Genomic DNA, 6,000 nt, shown 5'->3' on the forward strand with positions numbered 1-6,000 from the left:
CAGTAATATACCTGGCTCCCTTCCTGGCAGGGAAGTGGCAGGCGGCTCTGCCCCTGATTTGGAATCTGAGATGGTGTTCCCTGAGCAAGGCTGGCAGAAAGCGATGGATGTAGAGGGACCATGTTCTTGGCGTCTGAAGTTTTATCATACTGGGCTGCCAGAGACATGGAGGAGGCAGCTGTGTGGCGGTCAGTGAGTGCCAGAGTAAAGTCTCCGAGTGAAGAAGAATTCTTTTCAGTGCTTGCTGTGATGTCCCACTCAAGAACACCTGGATAGGAAGCAGCTGAAGTGGAGATCTGGCTGTGGTCAGTAACTCCAGATAACATAGTCGTGCTAGAATGTTGGTAAAGGTAGGCACTACCCATGAGTGTCTGGAAAGGGGTACCAGTAGCCGATGCCGAACTGACGGCAGGGGCAGAGACTCTGGAGAAGTTGCAGACACTTCGTGTTAGGGAAGTTGCATTGCTCACCACAGGAGGAGAATGCTGCAGAGAATTTAGAGTTCCAAGTAGAGATGGATGTTGGAAATTTTCTGTAAGAACAAGAGGGTCATGAAAAACTCAGGGAGGTTGAGAAATTCTCACTACGTTTGAGGAACGGCATCATCTGAAGGTTCTTGCTATCAGGACACCTCTACTATCACTACTTCCTGAGAAACCCAAAATCAGACAGTTAATGATGGCTGTAAGGACTGAGCAGTTTTCCACTCTTCTCTATTAACTGCCTGTGCTCCCATCTTGGGCACAGACGGGCAGAAGAGCCAAGTGGTATGGTTCAGAGATTGTTCTCTAGGCTGGAAGCAACCTTCTCCCTGCCCTGTCTTTCCCTTCAGCCTGCACTCGTATTGACTTCTATGCTATTTCCTAGACTGGAAGCATTTTAGAACTAGGAGGCCCTTAGAGAACTTCGATGTTCTCAGTCTCATTTCGTGAGTAAGGAAACTGAGGCTCAGAGAGGTCGGGTTGACTTGTTCAAGTTCTCTCATTATGTTAGTATCATTACCAGGTTTCAGAACCTAAGTATCCTGACTTCCTTGCCAGGACTCCACTCTGAGCATGATACTGCCAGAAAGCAGGAGAAATAGAACTTATAATATAGGCATTTTTTTTGTCCATTAGAAAACAGTACGGCTATTACCATGGTCGTCTTCAGTGTCTCCCTTTGCTTGTGCAGTTCCCACGCTATTACCTAGAGGTGACGTACAGCTCAGTCCAACTGGTGAATTGAAAGAGTCATTTTTGCCCTCTTCAAGCCCGGTTTCTCATCCTACCTCAAAATGATTACCCGAAAGTGGATTTCTTAAGTGCTTTTGGAAAGGGAAAAGTTATCTGATTACTTCAGATTCCTCACCTGTAAAGTGGTTATAACACCACCACCAATAATAATAGCAGTAATAATTAATAGATGAATAAGCTGATCTGTTGCGTATGATTTATATGGAGGAAGATACAATAAGTTCTAGAAAGACAAAGAAAAATCATGACAAGCATATTACGTTAACGAAAAAGAAATCCATAGATATTAATGAAAACTGGGGTATGTGGCAAGTATCGAAGCCTAATGAATTTACTAACAAATGGCATTCTGTACCATCCATGCAATATTATGAAAGTGAATTTTGCCCACTCTAGTTTAGTGAATACTATTAACCAGAAGACAAGATGGAGGTGATAGAGGTGAATGAATTCCTAGCCAATGCATACAGACAGAGAAGGTATGTCAGTAAAAAATGCATAACAAGCAACAGAATGCAATAAATGTGCATGTATAGGTAGCCACAACACATATAGACAAGTATTTCAATGAAAACCGGTACGAAGCAGACAGCAAAATAATAAGTGTAAAAGAGTTTCATTATTGTGCTCCTTCATATTTTTACCCAGCAAGTAAGAGGTATTAAGCCTAGGAGAAATATATATTTCAATGAATATAGCTTATATAATAAGCAGAAAGGAAGCTTAAAATGTATCAGGAAGGTTTTTGGATTTATCCTAGAACTTAGATTAGAATCATCTTCAGCATCCAAGAAGATGGCATCCCAAAACCTCAAAAAACCATCATGCCTAGAATCCAATTAAAAAAGATTTTCAAATGTAAGAAAATCCACAGGACTCCACAATATGGTTTTCGATAAACGTGGATGTTTGTTTGTTTTGTTTCTTTGGCCGCGCCGCGTGGCCCTGGCCGTGAAAGCACCGAGTCCTAAGCACTGGACCGCCAGGGAATTCCCTAAGTGGGGGGAATTAGAGATGTGGGGCTTGACTTTTTCTTCTTCTTCTTCTTCTTCGGTAGCTAAGCTCTACAAGCGAACGATGGCTGTTGATCAATGTGCTCTCTGTGTTAGGAAGGAAATAACTGTAAAAATGAAAAGCAGCCTTGCCTTAGAACCTACATATCACACCAAGGAAAATAGTCCTTCTGATTCAATTTAGAAGATATCACTTAAAATGTTGAATTGGTGAAATGTCTACCTAGTTTAAAAATTAGAAAGAATAAAACACTGAAAAGCAGCCCCCTAGATAACCACTGTGGTTGCTTGTTTATAGGAGGCATCATTTCTAAAACGTATTTCTAAAATGTTTATATTCAAAACTGTCAAGTGGCCAACTGTATTCAGAGAGGCAATAAAAGAAAGAAAACGGAGTATGACTTTTCTGATAAGCTGCCTTTCCTGGTGATCCCCTGTTCTGGCCTTACTTTCCTTCTTAGTCTATTAATGTAAGGGTTTGCTACCATCAACTTGGTTTTGCCCTGCTCTGAGCAGGTTTCCCTCTGTGCTGTTTCTGCTTTAATTGAAAATCTTTGGTTCCCATCAGCATTCCATTGCAAACTCCGTTTTTCTTGAGAGCTCCTCTATGCTTTCCCTCTTCATTCTTACATTTTCTCCCATCTCTTGGTGCCTGTTGGCCTGTGCTAATGAAAACCATCCTAAACTTCCTTACGCTCGACTCTGTGCCTCCCTGTAGAGCCCAGTACTCTCCATCCTCTCTCCCTATTCTCTCTTTTCAACTAGTCGAAATCCTAGTGGAGGGAGACCATTAGAGATGAAACATCTTGGTATATATTGCTAGTTTTCTATGTCCCCTGGCTTTTCTGTGTTTCTGTTGAAACACTCTTGAGAAGTGTCTGATTTCGTTTTCTACATGGGTACCCTTTAAAGCTCAATACTGGAAAAGAAGGGGATCAGAGTGATCAACCCAACGTGGTATCCTAACGTAACAGTTAAGGAAAGCAACAGGCTTTGTGAGACAGCCAGTGATTTGTCCAAAGTCACACAGATAGTAAACGTCAAAGTCAAAAGTGAAATTAGGTCTCCAGACTTGTAGTTCAATACTTTCCCTCATTATTCCATGCTATTTTGAATCTCCTACTCAATTTAGGGGCAAAAGAAATCGAACGCAAAACTTTCCAACGTTTCTTTTCTTACCTGACATGGTCAGAGAAGAGGAAGCATCCACTGCAGGTACAAGGGATGAGGAGACAACACTAGAGGATGTCTGAGTGGCTGCAGCTGAACGGCGCACGTGTCCAGTACAGAGGTCACTGGTTACTGGTCCAAACAGCTCCACGGAAACCCCAAGGCTCTACCAAGTGGTAGTAGGTTTGGTAGGAGAGTGATGTCACAAAGCAGGCAGTTGAAAGGTATGAGAGAGCCAATAGGGAGGTCCGATCCCCAACAGGAAGGCGGGCTTGGGTGAAGAGAGTGTAGGAGAGCTAAAACAACACCTGAGTTTCTGAGCTCTGGGGAGGAAATCCTAGAAGACAGATTTACCTCCCCCAGGCTCTTCCATTAGGGAAATCATTGCCACATTTCTTACAGACGTTCATTAATACACTGAACTAAGAGTTACTTATATTCTACAGAGTATTCTATTTTATGTATCATATACTTAGAGCTATATAGATCTTCTTTAATTAATAATCCTTAGGAAGGAAAGAGCCATCTAGTTTGAACTATTACAGTTGTTCTGAAATCATATGTGTCTAATGAGTGAACTGATAGCAGCTTTTAAGGAGCCAAAGTAGGGATTAAGAAGCTCTCTTTGTAACTTGGTTCAAGAGTAGGGTGAAGTTTGTTGAGTGTACCTTGTGGAGAATGTTGTGGTCCAAGGCTCTTCTCTTTTAGTTTCTTCTCCTTGACTCCTACCTTCCTTGGGCTGGGCTAGGCTGGGGGCCAGGTTGGACTTGCGACTTAACGTTTCTCTTCCGCTTTCTCTTTTTTTTTTTTCTTCCATTATGGGCATTGCTTCGAGGACAAGCCTTGATCTTGCATTGGACGTTACTTCCTGTCAACTTCCAGCAGCAGGAGTCTTCTTTTCAGTGCTTGATGCTTCACGAAATAGACTCTGCCCGTTGGCAGCAAATACCAGAGAGCTAGGAGACAGAGCTGGTTGCAGACCTTTCCTCTTCCAGCCTTTGGTTGCAATTGTTTGGCCCATAATTTGCTAGCTCTAGTTCCTTGGGCCACACAGGTATCCTGCCATCTCCAGCTCTTGTTATATGTGAGAGACATTCTGAACACTGTCCCTTTTTCTTTGCACAGAAGTATATACAGTGTGGCAGTTACTGTAATCTCCTCCGCCTTGCAAACAGCCACTCTAGAATCTTGGACCTCTAGGACTCTCTGTCTTGCATGCTTGGGGGCAAGGCCAAGCAAAATGAAGAGGAGAATAATTAGAGAAAGAGGAGGACGTTGGTGGAGAATTGGGAGCAGGTAAGGTGAAAGGGCACAGGAGAAAAGAGATGCATGTAGACTTTTTGGTTTCTGTGGGAAACAGGTTGACACACTTGGGCCTCATTTGGTATTAACAGAACAGAGAGTTAAAGATCTAAGTAGCTAGATAGTGTGCAGCAACTGCCATGAAGTCTGTACACTGAAGAGAAGAGTCTCACATCTAGTTTTCATTTTGTTTTATGTCATAGTACCTTATTTATAGCATTCACTGGTGTGTTTGTAGAATACAGATGTTTTCAAATGCTCTGGTTTTGTCTACATGGTTATCTCCTTGTCCTGTTTGTAAGGAATCCAACATTGTAAGACATATTGCATGTTTTTCTCTTGACGATTGTTGACCTTGAAGCGTCATGAACTAACTTGAGCTGTTGGATTCTGTGGAGAAACGTTCAAAAGGGTCTGTGAAAAAGGCACTGTGGTGAGTCGCATTATGCACCCGAGCGTAAGGAGCAAGATATCTGCCACCAGCCCAGCTTGGCCTGGATTGCCTCTGTTTTAGTTCCCCTGGTTAGTGCTTTTCTCCCTAACCACTCTTGTGACTGTGATAATGTGAGTAAGGGCGGAGTTGCTAATGATCTATGTGTGAGGTAAGCTGGTTTGAGGGAGGAAATCTATGGACCTAGTCATTTTCCTTGGTGGTAAGCTTTCAGGGGTGCAGAGATGGATCTTCCTGGGGCCTTTTCTGGTCCCAGGAAGATATCGCATAGATGGGACCTCCCAAGACACACATTGAATCTTTAGGCCTGTTTTTCCTATTATGAGGTACGAACGAGTTTCTTCACTGATGGGGATGATGCTTATCTGAGAAGAAATTGTGAAAGGTGGTGTAGTGTAGAGGTGTGGCTTAAGCTTTTAAGTTTTCCTCCAGGTTTTTCCCCTAAGCTTCCTACTTCGGACGGCCTACTTACATGATACTAGTAGGTGATGTCCGGCTAACAACTTCCTAAATATACCTGCAAGCCAGATCAGTGTCTCTTTTCTCTGTATTCCCATGGAAATCAAGAGTCCCGCCGAATTTTCCATCGAAACAGTTGATTTGTGTTGTCTCTAGGAATTCTAAAGGGCGTACCGTTGCTTCCTAACCGGTGTCATTTGGGAGATCCGCCTCTGTACGTTCAAATGATTAATTTTGAGACTTTGCTCATGTGTGCAGTAAACCCTTGAATTCCCTAAGACCTTCCTTTCCTCCATCTCCTACCCCATTAAGCCCGCTTCAGTTCATCTCCTGAATTTCTTTGGAATCTGTCAGCCAGCTCTTCCTCAAC

Source organism: Balaenoptera borealis (assembly GCF_965194805.1).
Source record: "Balaenoptera borealis genome assembly, contig: HAP1_SCAFFOLD_1307, whole genome shotgun sequence".
Taxonomy (NCBI): Eukaryota; Metazoa; Chordata; class Mammalia; order Artiodactyla; family Balaenopteridae; genus Balaenoptera; species Balaenoptera borealis.